Here is a 23,734-nt window from a genome sequence, read left to right on the forward strand (position 1 = left end):
TGCTGCTTTTGACATGGGATAACTGAATGTGCCTTGGAGAACTGATGTTTTTTGCAATAGTTATGTCTTTCTACCCATACTCCTGGTTCAACTCCTTATATAAAAGATTAAAAACTTGTGACAATTTGAATTTCAGTCCAATTAATTCTAAATGATTCATGATTGTTTGATGCTGCCGGGTCAAGACACCTAAAATGGGGAAACAGTTTCAGTTTTGGAAACCACACTTCTCAAAAATAATTGCAAAATCTGTTACAGTGATATTGTAATGGAGAGGGCATAATTATGGCTCTGTTTTTGTAAATTAATCTTCAGCTACGGGGAAACAGTTTCAGTTTTGGAAACCACACTTCACAAAAATAATTGCAAAATCTATTATAGCAATATTGTAATGGAGAGGGCATAATTATGCCTGTGTTTTCTAAATTAACCTTCAACTAGGTACAATGGGTATAATCATATAATGGGCTTTGTTGGTATTACAGAAAATCATAAATGATATGTAATTACCTTTTATGGGAAAGTGCTGGTTATGTATACTGTTATAATTTCCATGTATCTATTGTTACTATTCAATGTATTAGCAGAAAGTATATTTTATGTATTGATATGGCTGATCATGCTCATGGCTATTGAATAATTTACTGTGGGCATTGTTATTTCTGCTGCTATATGATAATTGCCTACAATTTCTGTATCATAATGTTGAAAAGCATTTAATTAGACATTTGGGTATATTACTGGTTCAATTCTATCTATAAAAGATTGAAAACTTGTAACAACACAAATTTCAGTCCAATTAATTCTACTTGATTCATGATTGTTTAATGCTGCTGAGTCAAGTCAACGAAAATGGCGAAACAGTTCCAGTTTTGGAAATCACACTTGTCAAAAATTTAGGCAACAGTAAAACAACTCATGAAAATATTTAGAACTTTCTTTCAAATTCAAAGGTGTGGTGTTTCCATTTTCCCTGTGTTATGTATTAATATTTTAAAAATGACAGAAAATAAGAAAGGAATATAACTGTTCCTAAATTATCTAAATTGTCATTTTAGGCCATATGGAAGGGTTATGACTTTTAATTATTGAGATCCTTCATCCATTAGTTATACAATTTAGACATAATAACTATATGGAAAGGTTATGAATTTTAATTATTGAGATCCTTCATACACTATTTATATGATTGAATCATTGACTTGGGTATGGACAAAATCTGGAGATGTGCTCTTGATAAATGATTGAATCATTGACTTGGGTATGGACAAAATCTGGAGATGTGCTCTTGATAAAGGAAGTGATCATGTATCCTAATTGGCCAGGTGTTTTACATGGACATGGACAGGATCTCGAGAATTCCTCCCTAGCTGGTTTGAGTAAACTTGGTGATATGAAGCAGAGACTTTTATAGCCCCAGCCAAGATTTATAATAAATAACTTCTTTGCAGTTGCATTTCTATTTAAATGAATAAAAGGAAGTATTCACCAATTTCAATGGTTAAAGTGAATATGGCCCGTTATGACTTTATGATAAACTAAGTTCTTTAATATTTTGAAAATCACGTCACAATAATCTGAAGTTACCCCTAGGAGTTGGGTGCCCATCTATCCGGATATGGTAGAGAAACAAAAGGTATAAATAATATAGATATAGTTTTATAATTTTTAAAAGCTATTTACATAATAAAAATATATATATAATAATTTAAATGTATATTATATATATCATATTTACATTAAATAATTATTGGATTAATCATCCTATAATCAATATATCATTTATAAATATTTTATATTAATTATTTTATACAAAGTTAAATATTAATTACTTACTAATTAGTAATTGGGTTTTATAAATATTGAACATTAATGATTTTATATAAGTTAATTATTAATTACCAGCAATTGCACCAGATGTTGCAAAGGAAACGTCGTAAGGCATAAATTGGAGAAGAATCATGACATATAAAAATCCATTATGCAGGTGCATACTTTGTCATTAATTCATCCTCTTGGATCTAACGACCCATATCACTGCATATTTTGGGAGCTCTGGAGGTGATATCAACCTCTTTCCCATTTGCAAACTACTACAACACTGGACATGCCTCCCTACATTAGTGGTTGGCTAATTGATAAACCATAACATTCAAATGTTGAAGACGAAAACTTGAAAGCATGAGTACAAGAATATTGATTCCCAAAACATTCTTACGTTTCTAAGAAAATTCCTTTTATAAGATTTTACTTAAGATGAGATCTGATTAGTTGATTAATTGTTTTGGCAAACTCAACACTAACTAAGAAATAATATAAATCGAAAATGCATAGTGCTGAAGAATAACCATGCCTTCATTATCCTACAACTAACTATTAAGACTAACTATAAATGATTTTGAGATGTGGCACATTAGTTCTTCATGCATAGTGCTCAAGATTAACCATGCCTTCATTATCCTACAACTAGCTATTAAGACTAGCTATAAATGATTTCAATATGTGGCACATTAGTTCTTCACTTTTTTAGCAAAAATGACCCACCTTCTCAACAATGGGTGAGAAGCTATGTTCAAAAGAAACCTGGGACAACCATTTGTCCTAAGAAGGAAGCTAGCTTTGGTGCCCATCAAGATACGTCATAACTGCTGCTACAGGTCTAGCAGTGTGTCTTCCTCCAACAACTGCTAAAAATATAGAAGTGGAAAATGTGAACTTCCTCTTCTAGAATAGGAGGTTCATAAGGCTTGATATGATTAACATTAACCACATTGTGGAGGCAAAGCTGACAAGGAAAATCTAAATTACATGCATTCACACCAACCTGCTTAATAGTACATGGACTATAGTAGATGGGCTTGAGTTTATGATGTTACTTGAACTTCCTCTTCCAGAATAGGAGGTTCATAAGGCTTTAGATGATTAACATTAACCACATTGTGGAGGTAAAGTTGGCAAGGAAAATCTAAATGACATGCATTCACACCAACCTGCTTCAGAATAGTACATGGACTATAGTAGATGGGCTTGATTTTATGATGCCACTTCTTCTTAAAACACAATTTATCTAGATAAATTAGGCTCAGTCACCTATGTAAAATTGTACAGACAATTGATGTCTATGGCGAGGGAATGTGAAGAGCATTAGTTGATGTCTATGGAGAGGGAATGTGAAGAGCATCAGATACTTGGGAATGGACGCGATCCAATTTCTAAACAAAGGAGGATGCGCTATGTTGCATCTTGCATTGGTGATGGTCTTGCATTTGGGAATGGATGCGATCCAATTTCTAAACAAAGGAGGATGCCCTGTGTTGCTTCTTGCATTGGTGATGGTCTTGCGTTGGTGATGGGAGGTGATGGGAGACGACGCATTGGTGATGGTGGATTATTATAAATTCAATCTTATTTTTATAATACAAGTCTTTTAAAAGAAAATATATAATGAAAATAACTATTTTTAAATGAAAATAACTATTTTTAAAACAAAATTTAATTTTCAATTTTGTAATTCCATGCACATACCAACCATCACTTTTATCTCCTAAACACTATTAAAAAAAGACAAACAATTTTAAAAATATAATAAATAACAAGTCATTATTTGCCCAAAAAAAATCTAATATTATGTTAAATATTACAAATATTTACTTAAAAATATAATTAAAAAAAATTATTAAAATATTTAATTAGGATTATTATATTTCCACTCACAATTTTAACCTTTCTCAGCTTAAATGCAAATAATTTTCCTTTAACTAACACTCATTCTCTTCAGCAAGTAACTTCACTTTTATTGAATATAATGTAGTTATTTAAACAAATATAACAATTAAAGTAGAAAAAATTATCTAAAACCATTTTTATTTCTACTTAGTAACATTTACAAAATTTATTTATTTATTTTTAGAGTTGCCACCTATTAATACCTAAAACAATTTTAAAACATAAAAGGTATATTTCCAAATCATTTTTATTTCCATTTATATACTCAAAACCAAATTTCCATTTCTCCACTTATAAACCCAAAGAGTATTCGTAACCCAAAGAGTATTCGTTCAGTTGTTCACATCTTTGATGGGTTGTTCACCTCTTTTATTGCCAAATTTCCATTTCTCCACTTATAAACCCAAATGTAAGAAAGAGTGTGCGCACATTCATCATGCACACTATTGTAACCTAGTCACATGATTACCTAGTATCAGAAAACTAATTTCCCCTGTACATGTATGTGAACATTAGGATATGTCCATGTTTGACATCTAAAATTAAATTCCCTCTCTATCTCTTCCTTGTCCTCTCCTCTCTTCCTCACTCTCTCTCCATTTCTCCCTTGTCACTCCCTCTCTCTCCACGTCTATCTCTATGTCTATGTTCGTCCCTTCCTCTCTATCTCCTCTTTCTCTAGAATACCTACAAAATATTTTTAATAGTGATGGGGAAAGAGGGTTTAAATATGTCTCAAAAGTAATTATAATATTTTTTCCTTTTATATTTAATTAAAAAAATGTTACAAAATGAAATTATTTTGATTGCGAAATGACTTATAGTTTTTGGGCATTTGGTATTGATAAGCTATAGAAGTGGCCCATAGTAATATAACAAAGCTTATTTACAAGTTAATGATATGCATGGTAAAGTGGGGGTGAATATCCATGGTTAAAAGTCTTGTTATATTGTAAGTTTATTGTAAGTATTAAGCTTTTATGTGCTTATTAGTTAAATTTAAATATAGCTTTTGGGCATATGGTATTGATAAGCCATGGTATTGTCCAATTATTGTCCAATGGTATTGTAATTCACAAATTAATAATATCCATGGTAAAGTGGGGTGAATATGCATGGTATTCACAAGTTTATTGTATGTATTAAGTTTTTACATGCTTATTAATTAAATTTAAATATAGTTACAAAATCAATATTTTAATTTATATAGATTTAAATATACATTTTGCATTATATTTTATATTATACATTTACATTTTATTCAAAGCAAATATTGTTGTCCATAATAGCATGATTACTTTACTTATAAACTTGTTTGAATTTTTCCATGAAAAATCAACACCACACAACAGAGGCTACTGATAAAGTAAAATATATTCGATATTTCATCCTCTTAGTGAAGAACTTAAAAAGTTTTCTAATAATATATAGAAATAAAGTCTCAAATAAGGTAGGTTATTTAAGACATTGAATTTTTCAATGAACTATCAACCACTACACAGTAGAGAGCAGAGGTTGCTAATAAAGTAAAAATATATTCGATCTTTCATCCTCTTAGTGAAGAATCTAAAAATTTCTCTAATAATATATAGAAATAAAGTCTCAAATAAGGTAGGTTATTAAAGACATCTGAATTTTTCAATGAAAAATCAACCACTACACAGCAGAGGCTAATAAAGTAAAAATATATTCGATCTTTCATCCTCTTAGTGAAGAACCTAAAAAGTTCTCTAATAATATATAGAAATAAAGTCTCAAATAAGGTAGGTTATTTAAGACATTTCTCCACTAATACATTTTTTTTTTTTTAATTCATTTATGTGTCCATCACATACATTACAACCAAGTTTCTATTTCATTAGTGTAGTGGAATAAAACTAACTTCATTATGAGTGGTGCTATTAAAAACCTATAAACTAACTGGGTACAATACTATGTTTGTATATAATTATTGAATTTACGAGAATGAATATGTTTCTACTTTATTGAGCACCTCGTGGATTATTTATCATCAATTCAAATAGATTTATATTCAATACCAATCATGTTATTAGGTGTGAGGAGACGTGCTTCGAAAAACTTATAACAGGAATAGTGGAGACACTTGTTTCGAAAAACTTATAACAACAATACCAATAAAATTTTTAGTTTTAGATTAGTGTGAAATATTCTATGATTTTTAGTTTTAGATTAGTGTGAAATATTCCATGAAAAAGGTTGGGGTTAGAGAGACCCACTGCTAGGAGACTTAAAAAGAATGAGTTCTTGACTTAAACGCTTCAATAGAAAATAAAAAAAGGAAGACAACCATCCCATTTAAAGGTATTTTCATTTAAATTCGGAAGGAATGGGAGATGAAACAACCTATGAGATGACATTTTGCATAGGTTAAACTAGACCAATAGACAACCCAAGTAGTAGTGGGAGAAGGTTAAACTAGGGCAGTTGTATAGTAAGTCTAGTGAATAAACCTTGCAAAGTTTCAAATTAGGAAGTTTCAACAATATACTGACACTAATTAAATCATTTCCATATTCCTGCATTACTTTCGGATTGTCTATTTCTTTGACATTACAGAAACCAACAATATTTTGGAAATTTTTCATCGCCTCATAACAAAAACAAGCAGGTAACAATTTGAAAAGTTGCTTCATCCGTCAAGAACAACAAAGTCTACATGATATCACTTATAGAGTCTGTGAAAACTAATATACTTTGTTTAATTCCTTTATATGTATGACATTTTTTTTGTTGAATCGTTTTATGGTGTACACTGTAAACATACATTTAAAGCTTCATGTATAGTTCTTTGATTGGCATCTATGGTGTAAACACTTAAAATTTTATGTATGGTGTCAACGTTTCAAGCTTCATGTATAGGAGTGGTCTCTAAGTTTTTCTGTAGTAGAGGGTGTCGGTAAAATCTTTCTGAACTGGGAATCGAGTTGGACCATTAGTGAATAAGCAATTAGTCATGCCAATATATATTTCATGTCCCTTTTCAATGTCTATGTCCATACCCATATTCTTTTTCTATATGGTCATAGGAGAATCTAACTGTGCAAGACATTTTCTCTTCTAGATACTTGTTAAAGCAAATATATGTTTCAAAAAGTTCCACCTATATCCTGTTACCAAATAAATCGGGTACCTGATTTAATAAGTAACAATAATGGGATTTAGTACAAATGAAAGAGGAAGATAGACGTTTGTGTGGGAAATAATGACTGATGACGAGACATGCAGTTATGATATCTTCAAGGATAAAATAGAAAAGGAGAAACCACCTAAAAGAAATATTTGTAGACATTGACGGAAAGTGTTTTCCCTGGTCTTGGCTCTGCTTGAATAAAGACTCAGCTCGATTGGATGCCCTGAGCCTTAAGTAGGCTTTTCCAACAATTGGCCTTTGCCTGCTCATATGTTGTATTAACATCAACACTGGAATTGACAATAAGATGGTATGCTAACTGACGGTATGCTAATGGCTTGTTATTTTCAAGCAGTCCATCAAGAACTACTCTCTGCTGAAGCTATTCAACCTGTATTTGCATTCACAAATAATACAAAGGTCAAAACGACACCCTACCAAGCAAAGAAATAACATACAAATATAAAATATATAGTAGTCTGAAAATGATTAATTATTCTGCTTCATCTCGATCTTTATCAATATTAGATGGTGGCATATCTGTTAATCCAGCACCTCGAATTGTTGTAACTAATTGTTGTAACTGCCTCGACTTAGCCAAAACTAGAAAACATAATGAATGAACCAGGCTTATAGCCATATTTAAATGGCAGTAAGGGGAAGATGGTACGTTTGTAAAGGGACAGGTATAATAGTTCCAAACCGTAGTGTAATCATTAGAGGTGGTTAGTGCCTGATTCTTGCCGGAGTTTCCATGGCTTGTGATGATCCAACGACATAAAGTTTTTTAATTGTCTAACACAAAGAGTGACGGCCCACAACCGGACATGATGAAACTTGAGGGAATTGGTCTCAGAGGGAAATGCCTTACTACGTAATTAATTATTAATTGGGTTATAAATTTTATTTTTAACATGTTAATGGTTTAAAAACTTTATTTTTAATTAGAATATTCAAATAATCATTATTTATAAATTTTATCCCATATATATTAAAGTCTAATAATGGTTAATTGTTGGAAATACTATGCTCGTTGACTAATCCATATATTAATGGGTTATCCATTATTATATATGTCTCGAGTCTCTCTCCCACCTATGTGTACAACACCCCTACTATTATAATAAGCAAGCAATTAGGTATATTTGACCAATAAGTAACAAGATAGTTTTCCCAATTCTCCAACAGATATTAACCTATAAGAACTAGGGACAAGAATAAGGGCTAATCATTACGTAAACACCTTACTAGAACTCACCCAAATACACAAGGAACAACAATGTAAGGAGCTCAACTGCTAGTGGCAAGAATCCATAAATCAACCTTAACAAAAATAGGCATGAAGCCTCATCTTAAGGTAAAAATGTGCCAAATATTGAAATGCTCTTGAATCCAACTTTGACTACTAGGATTTATTTAGAAATGCCACTCTTTGAATAAAACCCTAGAATAAACCTAAATCCTATGAACGCCAACTACTCAAATCCAAAAGAATATCTTCACCTCTCTAAGGCATTATATTCATTTAGGTGTGGTATTGAGATGGATCATCGGTCCTCTAAAGAGGTTGGGAAGGAGTGATGATCCAGATGGATATTGGTGGCCACCCGCCTATTCCACTTGGACCCTCACAATTGTTTCTTTTAGTTTCCTTAATTGTAGCATCGTTTACTATTTTTGGCAGTTTTTCGGGTCTTAAACTTCTGGAGCCATTTTGAGGCCCTAAACGACATTTTTTTGGAAACATTCCTCCATTAATTTTGTTGGTAATCACATCGCCAGTTGTAGTCCTCAGGGAGATATTTCCAACGAGGTATCATACGCATCAAAAGGAGATACGATGACCAAGTTACAACCCCGGGAAGTTGGTTACACAATTAACCCCAACGGGGCCCATAAACTCTTGGTGTTACATCTCCTCGGGTTAGAGTTTTGGTTGTTTAGGGTTTCTCTTATTGTTCAATAATAAAAAGGCCCTTGATCCTCATTGTAAATTAGTTTAGAGGCATGTAGCCCCCACATCTCTTCTCAAAGATAAGCTACCATCGCCCGAGCTATCTTATTTCCATTATGTTTGTGCATAGCTCAATATTTTTCTATTAATGAAATGAAGTGTTTTTCTGCTGCATCTCTATCTTTATGAGTATATTTGTAAGTTGTTGCATTCATGTTTAAGTTCGGATTAGTGGTATCAAAGTGGTCTGCTCTTTCTTTGTTTTTATTTGCATGTCCCCAACGAGGTCAGGGTGTAAGGAGTTAGGGCTCGATTTGGTTGAACCATTGCGAGATCAGCCTCGCAAAACCCGACGACCTCCCATGGCAGAAGAAAAGAAAGATGAGGGGGTAGGAGATCCTTTCACAATGTTGCTCGAAGAAGCCCTCGAGCGACAGAGGGACACGATGATGGATAACTTTGCTTAGATCCTTCGATGGCTACACGCAGGCGATGCATCTTCATCCATCATCCACTCTAGAGGAACTACTCCTTTTAAGGTACAAGTTAACTTCGATATTCCCATATTCGAAGGCCTCATAGATGCAGATGTCGTAGATAAATGGTTAAATCTATTGGAAGGATATTTTTCAATTCATGACTTTTCTAATTGGGAAAAGATTACATTTGCACTTCTCAAAGCCGCCCCACACGTCAAGGACTAGTGGGAAACCTACTGTGAACAAAAGGATGAGAGTGAACCCTCGTTATTTTCAGCTGCACCCACTTGGAATTCTTTCCGAGATTCCATCAAGGAACAATATTACCCTGTCGGGAGCTATGAAGATAAATACATAAAGTGGACCACGCTACGGCAAGGAAGGGACCAAGATGTGTCGGAGTTCACAAATACTTTCCATACCCTTCGCATGAAGCTGGGTATCAAGGATACTGAGTAGCATTTGGTGCTCAAGTACCGTGGCTATCTACACAAGTACATCCAAGACGAGATGGAGTTCCTAAACATTTCCTTGCTCGGCACAGTGTATCGGTACGTTGTAAATATTGAGCAGAAGTTTAAACAGAAGAAGCGGGACTTTGGATCTGTGAATCCAAAGCAAGGAAAAGGCACCCCCAAACCACAGAACAAGGGACCAAGCCAAGGCGGGGCTACCCAGGACAACCCACCAAAGCCACAAGCAAAGAACAACACCACGAAGACAAAGAAGGATACGGGAAAATGGTGTGAGTTCCATAAGAGCTCCACTCACAATACAAGTGAGTGTTGAGCCAAGCAACCATTGGTGGCCAAGCTGAAGGCTTACGAATCGGACATGGGTTTTGACTCTAAATCAGTACCCGATAAGGGGACTGACAAAGGGAAGCAGATCATTGATGCAGAGCCCAGTGCCATCGTGGCCACCACAAAGATCCAAAAAATTGAGCCTGAAGATCCAGAGGAGGGGGAACACCTCTTCCACTCATAGATGTGGGTGAAGGGTTCTCTGATGCATTCCATTGTCAACAGCGGGAGCCAAAATAACCCCATCTCAGTAGAAGTCGTGAAGCGGCTGGGCCTAAAGACTACAACACATCCACAGCAGTACATCATCAAGTGGCTTCACCAAGGACGAGATCTTCGCGTCACCCAGTAGTGTCGCCTTCCCTATACCATCAAGCCCTTCACGGAAGAGGTACTGTGTGACGTTTTTCCTCTTGAAGTTTCTGATGTATTGTTAGGACAACCATACTTGTGGAAGTGCCATGTTGTATATGAGTCTAGACCTCGCTCTATGATTAATACTTTGGTTAATAAGTTGTACAGGATACCGGAGGTAGCCCCGCCTACCGCCATCTCTTTGATCACTGTAAAGCAATGCAGTAAGATCATTTCCTAGACCAGGAAATTCATTTTCCTTATGATTCGCCCCCAAGGCAAGAAGAAGGTTGTGGCCATGACTTCTAGGCAGGGCTCCTCTGCACAGCAACAACTGATGGACAAAGTCATGGAGGAGTATAGGGACATTTTCGCCTCACCCACAGGGGTACCTTTGCACTGTCAGGTCAAGCACTCCATCAGTCTGACCCTGGGTGCACTGCTGCCCAATGGATCGCTCTATTGACACTATGTTCTGGAGAATGATGAGATCAAGAGGCAGATTCAGGAACTAATGCAGAAAGGGCACATTAGGCCAAGCTCATCATCCTGTGGGAGCCCGATTGTATTGGTACAGAAAAAGGATGGGACCTGGAGGCTTTATACTGACTATGGGGTGCTGAACAAGATCACTGTTCAGAATAGGTACCCGATCTCGCAGATTGATGACCTTGTGGACCAGCTCAAGGGGTCCAAATATTTCAGCAATATTGACTTGAAAACAGGTTATCAGCAGGTGCATATCAAACCCTCCGATGTGTGGAAGACTTCCTTCAAATCCAAGGAGGGCCTTTTTGAATGGTTGGTCATGCCGTTTAGATTGACGAACACCACTGTAACCTTCATGAAACTGATGGACGACATCTTGTAGCCCTTCACCAATGCATCCATGGTGGTGTATTTAGATGACATCTTGATCTTCAGCCAGAGTTGGGAAGAGCACCTCCACCATATTCGACAGGTCCTTCAAACCCTTCGACAACACAAGTTGTGTGCTAACTTCGAGAAATGTACCTTTAGCCTGACTTGAGTTCAATATCTGGGGTACATCATTGATGATCAAGGTGTACATGTGGACCCATCCAAGATACAAGGCATTCGAGATTGGCCAGCCCCAACCACTCTAACAGAGCTCTGCAAATTTTTAGGTCTTGCCATTTTCTACTGTAGGTTCATGTTGGGGTTCTCTCATATTGCTTGGCCTTAAGTCAAGTCACCAAGGGTGGAGCGAAAGCCAAGATATTTTGGTCAGAAACCCAGCAGCAGGTGTTCTCCAAGTTGAAGAATCGCCTCTATTCTGCACCAGTGCTCACATTACCAGACCTGCAACAACCATTTGGGATTGAGACAGATGCCTTTGACTATATTATTGGTGTAGTTCTTACTCAACATGGGCATCTAGTGGCTCAACACAGTGAGACACTTTCAGGCACAGTCTGAAAGTACCCCACTTACAACAAAGAAATGCATTCCATTGTGTAGGCCTGCCATCAATGGAAGCATTACATTCTGGGGAAGGAAACGGTCATCCACATAGACCACTGGCCTCTACAGTTCATACAGACACAAGGGAAGTTGCAGAATGATCGTCATCAGAAATGGTCCACCTATCTGCAATAGTTCCATTTGAACATTAAGTATAAGAAGGGCAACACCAATAATGTCGCTGATTGCCTCAGCCGACCACCGGTCATGGCGCTAATCATTGTGCTCGACTCCTATGGGCACGAGACATCGGGGTGGCCACATCTTTACAAGAGCGATCCAGAATTCGGCAGCATATACGAGACACTCCTGGAAGGGAAGAAAGTTCCAAATTTTCACCTTCAGGATGCACTGTTATGCCACTTGGGACACATATGTGTTCCTTCAAGTGAGCGTTCCAAGATGATTTGGGAGGCGCACTACAGTCGGGTCGCTGGACATTTCAGAGTAGAGAAAACAGTGGCGGTATTGCAGAAGTATTTTTATTGGCTGAAACTTCATCAGGATGTTGGGAAGTACATTAGATCCTGCACTGCCTGCGCCATTGCCAAACCAACCATCAAGAAGCAAGGCCTATATACTCCTCTACCTACTCCTAGTCAGCCTTGGGAATCTGTCTCCATGGATTATATGTCGGGCCTTCCTTCTACTAAGCATGACAACGATTGTGTTTTCGTGGTCATCGACAGATTCTCTAAGATGGTCATCATGGCGGCCTACAAGAAGAGTATCACAACAGAGGCCACTACTAAGCTCTTCTTTGAGCGAGTGTGGGTACACTTTGGGATCCCACAGTCCATTATCTCAGATCGGGACAGCAGATTCCTAAGTGCATTTTGGTCAAGTCTCTGGTCGATACTGGATACAAAACTCACTAAGTCCACGACTTTCCATCCCCAAACTGATGGCCAAACAGAGGTTGTCAACATGATGATCGTACACATTCTGCACATGTACAAATCGAAGCATCCACGCACATGGGATGAAAGTCTCCCCTATTTCCAACACAATTACAACAGATCTCTCCACATCTCAATAGGCCACAACCCCTTTTAGGTAGGGCTAGGATTTCAGCCATTATGCCCCATTGATGTGGCCATACCATTTGCAGCCACTCAAGTAGATTCGGCTCACATGCAGTCCGAAGTTGAAATGGCTAACAACTTCATTGAGTGCATTCAACCCATCTGCCAACAGGTCCATGATATATTAGATAAATCCAATGCTAAGTACAAGCAGCACATGATCAACATCGATTGTCGCACAAATTCCAGGTGGGCGACAATGTTTGGCTACATTTGCAAAAGGAGCGCCTTGCTGGACCCCACCGCAAGCTTCACCTGCTCTAATATGGGCCATACACCATCACCAAGGCCATCGACGACAATGCCTTCGAGCTCAGCATCTCATTGTTCCTTGGTTTGCAACCAGTGTATAATGTAGATTGCCTTCAGGCATACTTTCCACCATCGTTGGACACATCTGACATTACAGAATAGCTCACATCAACAGAGCTCAACCCGTGCTGCATGGAACCAGCCACAACTGATCAAATCATGGACACATAGATCAAGAACACTCGGCAATAGAGGATACAACTATATTGTATTGTCAAATCATGCTAACTCCTTCACCAAGGCAAATGGTTGACTAGGGACCAAGTTCAGTAGAAGTTTCCTCATCTCATGGAGGAACTCAATGCAATGGGGACCATTGTTTCCTAAGGGGGAAGACTGATCCAGGTGGATATTGGTGGCCACCCGCCTATTCCACTTGAACCCTCACCATTGTGTCTTTCAGCTTTTCAGTTTCCTTAATTGTAGCACAATTTACTATTTTTGGCAGTTTTTCGGGTCCTAACTTCCGAAGCCGTTTTGAGGCCTTAAACGATATTTTTTGGAAAAATTCCTTCAATAATTGCAACGGCATTCACATCGGTAGTTGTAGTCCTCAAAGAGATCTTTCCAACGAGGTATCATACACGTCAAATGGAGAAAATATGACCTAGTTATGACCCTGGGAAGTTGCTTGCCCAACTAACCCTAACGGGGCCCATAAACTCTTGGTGTTAAATCTCCTCGGGTTAGGGTTTTGGTTGTTTAGGGTTCTCTCTTATTGTTTAATAATATAAATGCCCTTGAGCCTCATTGTAACTCAATTTAGAGGCATGTAGCCGCCACATCTCTTCTCAAAGATAAGCTACCATTGCCCGAGCTATCTTATTTCCATTCTATTTGTAAGCATAGTTCAATATTTTTCTATTAATGAAATGGAGTGTTTTTATGCTGCATATCTTTGTTTACGAGTATATATGTAAGTTGTTGCATTCCTATTTAAGTTGGGATCAGTGGTATCAAAGCGGTATGCTCTTTCATTGTTTTTCTTTGCATGTCCTCAACAAGGTCAGGATATAAGAAGTTAGCTCTCGATCTGGTTGAACCATTGTAGGATCAGCCTCACAAAACCCGTTGACCTCCCATGGCAGAAGAAAAGAAAGATGAGGGGGTAGGATATCCTTTCAAAATGTTTCTCGAAGAATCCCTCAAGCGACAGAGGGACACGATGATGGATAACTTCGCCCAGATCCTTCGATGGCTACCTGTAGGCAATGCATCTTCATCCAGCAACCACTCTAGAGTTGCCATTCCTTTTAAGGTATAATTTAACTTTGATATTTCCATATTCGAAGGCCTCATAATTGTAGATGTTGTAGATAAATAGTTAAATCTATTGGAAGGATATTTTTCAGTTCATGACTTTTCCAATCAGGAAAATATTACGTTTTCACTTCTTACAGCTGCCCCACATGTCAAGGACTGGTGGGAAACCTACTGTGAACAAAAGGATGAGAGTGAAACCTCGTTGTTTTCAGCTGCACCCACTTGGAATTCTTTCCGAGATGCCATCAAGGAACAATATTACCTTGTTGGGAGCTATGAGGATAAATACATAAAGTGGACCACACTATGGTAGGGAAGGGACCAAGATGTGTCGAAGTTCACAAATACTTTCCGTACCCTTCGCACAAAGCTAGGTATCAAGGATATTGAGCGGAATTTTGTGCTCAAGTACCGCAACTGTCTACACAAGTACATACAGATGAGATGGAGTTCATAGACATTTCCTTGCTCGACACGACATATCGGTACACTGTAAATATTGAGCAGAAGTTTAAATAGAAGAAGTGAGACTTTGGATTAGTGAATCCAAAGAAAGGAAAATGCGCCCCCAAACCACAGAACAAGGGACCAAGCCAAGACGGGGCTACCCAAGACAACCTGCCGAAGCCGCAAGTAAAGAACAACACCATGGAGACAAAGAAAGATATGGGAAAATGGTGTGAGTTCCATAAGAGCTCCACTCACAATACAAGTGAGTGTCGGGCCAAGCAGCCACTGGTGGTCAAGCTGAAGGCTTCCAAATCAGGCGCGAGGTCTAACTCTGAATCAGAACCCGATAAGGGGATTGACAAAGAGAAGCAGATCATTGATATGGAGCCCAGTGCCACAGTGGCCACCACAAAGATCCATAAAATTTAGCCTGAAGATCTAGAGGAGGGGTAACGCCTCTTCCACTCATAGATGTGGGTGAAGGGTTCTCCGCTGTAGTTCATTGTTGATAGCGAGAGCCAAAAGAACCTCGTCTCAGCAGAATTCATGAAGCGGTTGGGCCCAAAGACTACAACACATCCACAGCTGTACACCATCGGGGCTTCACCAAGGATGAGATCTCCACGTCAGCCAACAGTGTCACCTTCCCTATAGCATCAAGCCCTTCACGAATGAGGTACTATTTGACGTTTCTCCTCTTGAAGTTTCTGATATATTGTTAGGACAACCATACTTGTGGAAGCGACATGTTGTATATGAGTCTAGACCTCGCTCTGTGATTATTACTTTGACTAATAATTTGTACAGGATACCGAAGGTAGCCTTGCCTACCACCATCTCTTTGATCACTGCAAAACAACGCAGTAAGATCATTTCCCAGACTAGGAAATTCATCTTCCTTATGATTTGCCCCCAAGGCAAGAACAAGGTTGTGGCCACGACTTCCAAGCAGGGCTCCTCTGCACAACAACAACAAATGGACAAGGTCGTGGAGGAGTACAGGGACATTTTTGCCTCACCCACAGGGGTACATCCTCACTGTCAGGTCAAGCACTCCATCGATTTGATCCCAGGCGTGCCGCTGCCCAATGGATCGATCTATCGATGCTCTGTTTTGGTGAACGATGAGATCAAGAGGCAGATTCAGGAGCTACTACAGAAAGGGCACGTTAGGCCAATCTCATCACCTTGTGTGAGCTCGATTATATTAGTATAGAAAAAGGATGGGACCTGGAGGATCTATATTGACTATCGTGCATTGAACAAGATCACTGTCTAGAATAGGTATTGAATCCCACGGATTGATGACCTTGTGGACCAGCTCAAGGGGGCCAAATATTTCAGCAAGATCGACTTGAAATCAGGTTATCACTAGGTACCTATTGAACCTGCCGATGTGTGGAAGACTTCCTTCAAATCCAAGGAGGGCCTTTTTGAATGGTTGGTCATCCGTTTGGATTGACGAATGCCCCTGCAACCTTCATGAGACTGATGGACGACATCTTGCAGCCCTTCACCAATGCATTCGTGGTGGTGTATTTAGGTGACATCTTGATCTTCAGCCAAAGTTGAGAAGAGCACCTCCACCATATTCGACAGGTCCTTCAAATCCTTCGACAACATAAGTTGTGTGCTAACTTGGAGAAATGTACCTTTGGCCTGACCCAGGTTCAATATCTGAGGTACATCATTGATGATTAGGGTGTACATGTGGACCCATCCAAGATACAAGTCATTTGGGATTGGCCAGACCCAACTACTCTAACAGAGCTCTACATCTTTTTGGGTCTTTCCAATTTCTACCGTAGGTTCGTGTTGGGGTTCTCTCATATTGCTTGTCCTTTAAGTCAAGTCACCAAGGGTGGAGCGAAAGCCAAGTTCTTTTGGTTGGAAACCCAACAACGGGCGTTCTCTGAGTTGAAGAATCACCTCTGTTCTGCACTAGTGCTCACATTACCAGACATGCAACAACCATTTGAGATTGAGACAAATGCCTCTGACTATGCTATTGGTGCAGTTCTTACTCAACATGGGCATCAAATGGCTTACCACAGTGAGATACTTTCAGACACAGTTCGAAAGTACCTCACTTCTGACAAAGAAATGTATTCTATTGTGCAGGCATGCCATCAATGGAAGCATTAAATTCTGGGGAAGGAAACAGTCATCCACACAGACCACCGACCTCTACAGTTCATATAGACACAAGGGAAGTTGTAGAACAATTGTCATCAGAAATGGTCCAACTATTTGCAACAGTTCAATTTGAACATTACTTATAAGAAGGGCAGCACCAATAATGTCGTTGATTGCCTCAGCCGACCACCATTCATGGCGCTAATCACTCTGCTCAACTCCTATGCGCACGAGACATTAGGATGGCTACATCTTTACAAGAGAAATCTAGAATTTGACAACATATACCAGACACTCCTGTAAGGGAAGAAAGTTCCAAATTTTCACCTTCAGGATGCACTGTTATGCCACTTCGAACACATATGTGTTCCTTCAAATGAGTGTGCCAAGATGATTTGGGAGACGCACTATAGTCGGGTCGTTGGGCATTTCGGAGTAGAGAAAACTGTCGCGGTATTTCAGAAGTATTTTTATTGGCCGAAACTTTGTCAAGATGTTGGGAAGTACATTAGATCTTGCACCGCTTGTGCCATTGCCAAACTAACCATCAAGAAGCAAGGCCTATATACTCCTCTACCTACTCCTAGTTGGCCTTGGGAATCTATCTCCATGGATTATATGTTGGGCCTTCCTTCTACTAAGAATGACAACGATTGCGTTTTCGTGGTCGTCGACAGATTCTCTAAGATGGCCATCATGGCGGCACATCAGAGGTCAATGCTAAGCTCTTATTTGAGTGAACGTGGGTACACTTTGGGATCCCATAGTCCATTATCTCAGTTTGGGACAATAGATTCCTGAGTTCATTTTGGTCAAGTCTCTTGTCAATGCTGGATACAAAACTCACTAAGTCCACGAATTTCCATCCCCAAACTGATGGCCAAATATAGGTTGTCAACAGGATGATTATACACATTCTGCGCATGTACAACTCGAAGCATCCACGCACATGGGATGAAAATTTCCCCTATGTCCAACACAGTTACAACAAAACCCTCCACAACTCAACAGGCCACAACCCCTTTCAGGTAGGGCTAGAATTTCAAGCATTATGCCCCATTGATGTGGAAATATCATTTGCAGCATCTTAGGTAAATTCGGTTACGTGCAGTCTGAAGCTAAAAGGGCTATCAACTTCATTGAGCGTATTCAACACATCCACCAACAGGTCCATGATATATTGGACAGATCCAATGCTAAGTACAAGTAGCGCCATGATCAACATCGAGTGTCACACAAATTCTAGGTGGGCGACAAAGTTTGGCTACATTTGCAGAAGGATTGCCTTGCTGGACCCCACTGCAAGCTTTGCCTACTCTAATATGGGCCATACACCATCACTAAGGCCATCGGGAACAATGCCTTTGTTGGGTGTGGAGCCTGATTACGTTTTGTATTCAAAGGTTTCAGCCAGATGTATACCCCAGGAAGACTGTACACCCCTCCATGCGGGGGGGTGCGGGGGCCAGTAGTCCCCCAACGGGGGTTCGGGGGTAGCACCCCCGAAGCTAAAAATAGATGTAAAATTGCCTTGTAAAAGTCTAGTAATTTCTAGTCAATCTGGGCCGTTCATTAGGCGGATGATCTGACGGTAGCAGTTATGTTTAATTTAGGGTTTTTTTCCGTAGAAGGCAACCCCTCACTATATATGAAGGAATTGTATTGCGTCTATGTAGATATATATTCTAAGTGAGGAAGAGAGAGGAGATTGAGAGCGAAGATGGTGTTATGGCAGATCTACTGTAGGTTGTATCTCTTCAGTTTTCTGGATAATATAATAAAAGAAGGACTGGCTGTTTCTCCATGGATGTAGCCCAAACTGGGTGAACCACGTATATTTGTGTCTCTCTTGTTTTATGCGTTTTCTGTGTTTATATTTCTGCAATATTTTATGTGTTCCATTCCTCTATAATATATAATTTCCTAACAGCCTTCGAGCTCAGCATTCCACTATTCCTTGGTTTGCACCGAGTGTTCAATGTAGATCACCTTCGGCCATACTTTCCACCATTGTTGGACACATCTGACATTGCAGAACAACTCACACCAACAGAGCTCAACCCAGACTGCATGGAACATGCCACAACTGATCAGATCATGGACACACAGATCAAGAACACTCGACAACAGAGGATACAGCTATATCGAGTTGTCAAAGCAGGCCAACTCCTTCACCAAGGCAAATGGCTCACCAGGGACCAAGTTCAGCAGAAGTTTCCTCATCTCATGGAGGAACTCAATGCAATGGGGACCATTGCTTCCTAAGGGGGGAGGATTGATCTAGGTGGATATTGGTGGCCACCCACCTATTCCACTTGGACCCTCACCATTGAATCTTTCAATTTTCTAGTTTCCTTAATTGTAGCACAATTTACTATTTTTGGCATTTTTTTTGGGTCATAAACTTCCGGAGCCATTTTGAATCCCTAAACGATTTTTTTTTTTTTGGAAAATTTCCTGCAGTGATCATAAAGGTAATTGTATATTTAGTTGTAGTCCTCGGAGAGATCTTTCAAACAAGGTATCATGTGTGTCAAAAGGAGATAATATGACCAAGTTACGACCCCGGGAAGTTGATTGCCCAACTAAACCCAATGAGGCCTATAAACTCTTGGTATTACATCTCCTCAGGTTAGGGTTTTGTTTGTTTATGGTTTTCTCTTATTGTTCAATAATAAAAAGGCCCTTGAGCCTCATTGTAACTCAATTTAGAGGTATGTAGCTGCCACATCTCTTATCAGAGATAAGCTACCATTGCCCAAGCTATCTTATTTCCATTCTGTTTGTAAGCATAGTTCAATATTTTTCTATTAATGAAATGACGAGTTTTTCTGTTGCATATCTGTGTTTATGAGTATATCTATAAGTTGTTGTGTTCTTGTTTAAGTTCAGATCAAGTGAGGAAACAATCACGAGTCAGTGTAAGTCAAAACAACAAGGAAGTCTAGAATATTAATATTTAGAGAAATAAGAGAGGAAATTACAAATAAAGGGATAACATTGGGCACCTAAAACACAATATGAAAGTCATATGGCATGGAAATGAAAATCTCAAAAACATTGAGTGGACCAAATCCTTGTAAGGGAAGGACTAATACAAACAATAAGTCATGATGAATATAATATCTTGGAATTATAGGGGAATGGATAGTGTAGCAAAGATCAAATCATTAAGGAGTTTAGTAAAGTTTCAAGAAAAAATTCAACCTCTTCCTTTAGGAGTTGAGTGTAGAAAATCCTATAGATTCACAAGCTAATGCAATTTTCTAATGCAAGAGACAAGAATCTACTTCTACTCTTTATAGAAGAAGCCCATAAACATCGAACAAAAAATAATCAATAGAGGAAGAGAATCAAAGGCACATAAAACAATAAATATCCGGGGAAAGCCACAACTCAGAACCCCACTATCTATTTTGTATTAATTCATAAAATCAAGATGAAATTACAATGCTTGTTCTTTCTATAACAATTCAAACACTCAATAAATTCAATCTCCAACTCATAAGAAAGTTCAAGGCCAAAGCTTAGCCTCTTCACAAGCTCTCCAAGTCTCTATTCCAATGTGTAATTCCTATGAAGGATATATTGTATTTAAAGGGAAATAAATCCTCTAAAAGTAACATAATCCCTCAACGATCAGTTCCTGATTGCATTCACTATCAGTACAACTCAAAAAAATATAAAACAAATAGTACATTGTCCCTGCACTCTAGTCTCAATTGGGTCTTTCTTAGAATTGACATGCATGAGTTTCTGATGAGTAAATATTCAGTTAACTAGAGTAGCACTGGTGGAGTTCATTAGTGTCACCACTGACTGTTAACTCACTATTAGTTCTCTCAATCAATTTGAGAACTAATTTAACTGAACTGACTCATGAAACTGAGTCTTCTATTTTACAACTCACAATTAACTCACACGAGACTCCTACAAAGTTGGTAGAACATACACATGACTTCCAAAAGACTTCCAACTCGAATTTCCTAAGTTACATAAGCTTAATAAACTTAATTTAACTATTTTAAGTTGCTATGAGAATAGAATTCAAATTTAATTCAAGGAAAAATTAAACTGGAATTTCTTGTGGCCATTTCTCAACACTCCCTCTCAACAAGAAAGGGATTATCAACTACCTTGATCCTGTCTCTGTGAAACTCGAATTTACATCTTGATAATGCTTTTGTCAAGATGTCAGCATCTTGCTCCTCTGCAGGAATGTAATCTAACAACATGATCCACCTCAATACACAATCTTTGAGATGATGATACGAGATATCAATATGATTGGACCGATCATGAAAAACTGGATTTTCAAAGAGTTTGATACAACTCCGATTATCACAATAAATCATTGTCGGATCCATCTGCTGACCAAACAAACCAACCATGATCTTCCTCATCTAGATAGCCTCACATGTTGCATGACTTGCAGCCATGTACTCTACCTCTGCGGAACTGAGTGCAACCGATGTTTGTTTCCCATTGTACCAAGAAACTATTACTGACCTAGTACTAAAGATCCCTCCTAATCTTCTCTTCCCGTCGGATGGAATCCCTGCCCAATCTGCATCGGTGAAGCCTTGAAGCTTCACTCCCTCTGTCCGTCCATACCATAACCCAAACTGAGTAGTGCTTTTGAGGTATCTCAATACATGCTTTGTTGCCTTCCAATATAGCTTGGTAGGCCTAACCATCGCTTGACTAAGCTGGTTAACTGCATAGCACATATCTGGTTGTGTGTTCACCAGGTACATGAGTGAACCCACAAGTTGCATGTAAACAGTAGCTTCCACTTCTTCCCCTGAAGTAGCATCCTCCTTCCTCTAGTTACTAGCTAGAGGAGTCTCCATGGGTTTACTGCTCTCCATGTGGAATCTCCTGAGTATCTCATTGGCATACTTGCCCTAAGATACAAAGAACTCCCCATCTCCCTTCCATACCTCCATGCCATGAAAGTAATGCATGAGCCCCATGTCCTTCATCTCAAACTCTCTTGCAAGGTCCTCCTTGAAATATTTGATAAGCTTCTCATCACCTATCAGTATAATATCATGTACATAAATTACAATGATCAACAACTTACCTTCCAACACTATGTGATACAGGTTCGCATTCGCTTCACTCTTCGTGAAGCCCAACCCAGTGAAGTAGCTATATATCCTGGTGTACCAAGCACCGGGTGCTTGCTTCAGCCCATACAACGCTCTCTTGATCCAAGGTTTCAAAACCTTTGGGTTCCTCTGTACACCTCTTCCTCAATCATGCCATTGAGGAAGGCAGTCTTCACATCCATCTGATGGATCTTCCAACCCATCTGTGGTGATGGTGCCAAAATAGATCTGATTGACGAGTACCTTGCAACAAGAGCAAAGGTCTCATCATAGTCAATCCCCTCTACCCGTGAAAAGCCATGGGCCACAAATCTGGCCTTATGCTTCTCCACACTACCATATGTAGCTTGCTTTACCTTGTAAAGCCAACGGGAGCTCACAACTGACTTGTCCTTTGGTCTCAGGACCACATCCCAAACATTGTTTCAAACTATGGAGTCATACTCCTCCACCATTGTATCAACCCAAACCAACTGGTGCATTGCTTCCTGAAAGGAAGATGGCTTTATCACAACAAATTCACCCATAAGTGTCATGTATCCAGCGTATCTCTCTGGTGACCTCCTCTTTCTATACTGAGAAGAGGGTTCTCCCACATTCTCCCATGCATCATCCAACAATCTTTCAACCTCTCTAGTGCACTTTCTTCCCTCTCTAGAAGACTTTGCCTGAGTGGATGTCTCCACTCTCTGGACCTTTGCATGTGGCTATTCCACATCAATGTGAGGCCCCTCAATCTTAGGAGCTAAAATCTCCACATACGCATGTAGCCCGAGCTCCCTCTCAAGGGATACTCGCATGGCCTTCTCCTCATCGAACTTGATATCCCTGCAAACCACTGTCATCCCACTAGTCAGCATGTACACTCAATAGTTGTGGGATGTATCAGTGTACCCCACAAAGATCCCCAACTATGCTGTTGGCTCAAGATTCTTCCATGCATCTTTGGTCACATGGCAATAAACCGATGACCCAAAAATCTTGAAGTGACCAACATCTAACCTCTTACCGGAATAAGCCTCCTCTGGTGTCTTCATCTCAAGAATCCGATGTGGGCTATAGTTCTGAACATAAACTGCTGTATTGCATGCCTCAACCCACAAGTGTATTAGTAGGCCTTGATCATGCAACATCGCCCTTGCTGCCCTTACTATGCTCATGTTCTTCCTCTCAGAAACCCCATTCTATTGAGGGTTATGGGGTGTCGCCAACTCTCATTTAATCCCTTCTGCTACATAGAAATTCTTAAACTCATTGGAGACTTACTCAGCACCGTTATCACTTTGTAGAGCTTTAATCTTCTTGCCAGACTCTTTCTCTACCAATTCTTTGAACTCACAAAAAATTGTGAAAGTTTGATCCTTTTTCTGCATAAAAAATACCCAACATTTACGAGAATAGTCATTAACAAATATAACATAA

Source organism: Pinus tabuliformis, chromosome 7 (genome assembly GCF_031772625.1).
Source record: "Pinus tabuliformis cultivar Carrire ecotype Pingquan chromosome 7, CPIR1, whole genome shotgun sequence".
Taxonomy (NCBI): domain Eukaryota; kingdom Viridiplantae; phylum Streptophyta; class Pinopsida; order Pinales; family Pinaceae; genus Pinus; species Pinus tabuliformis.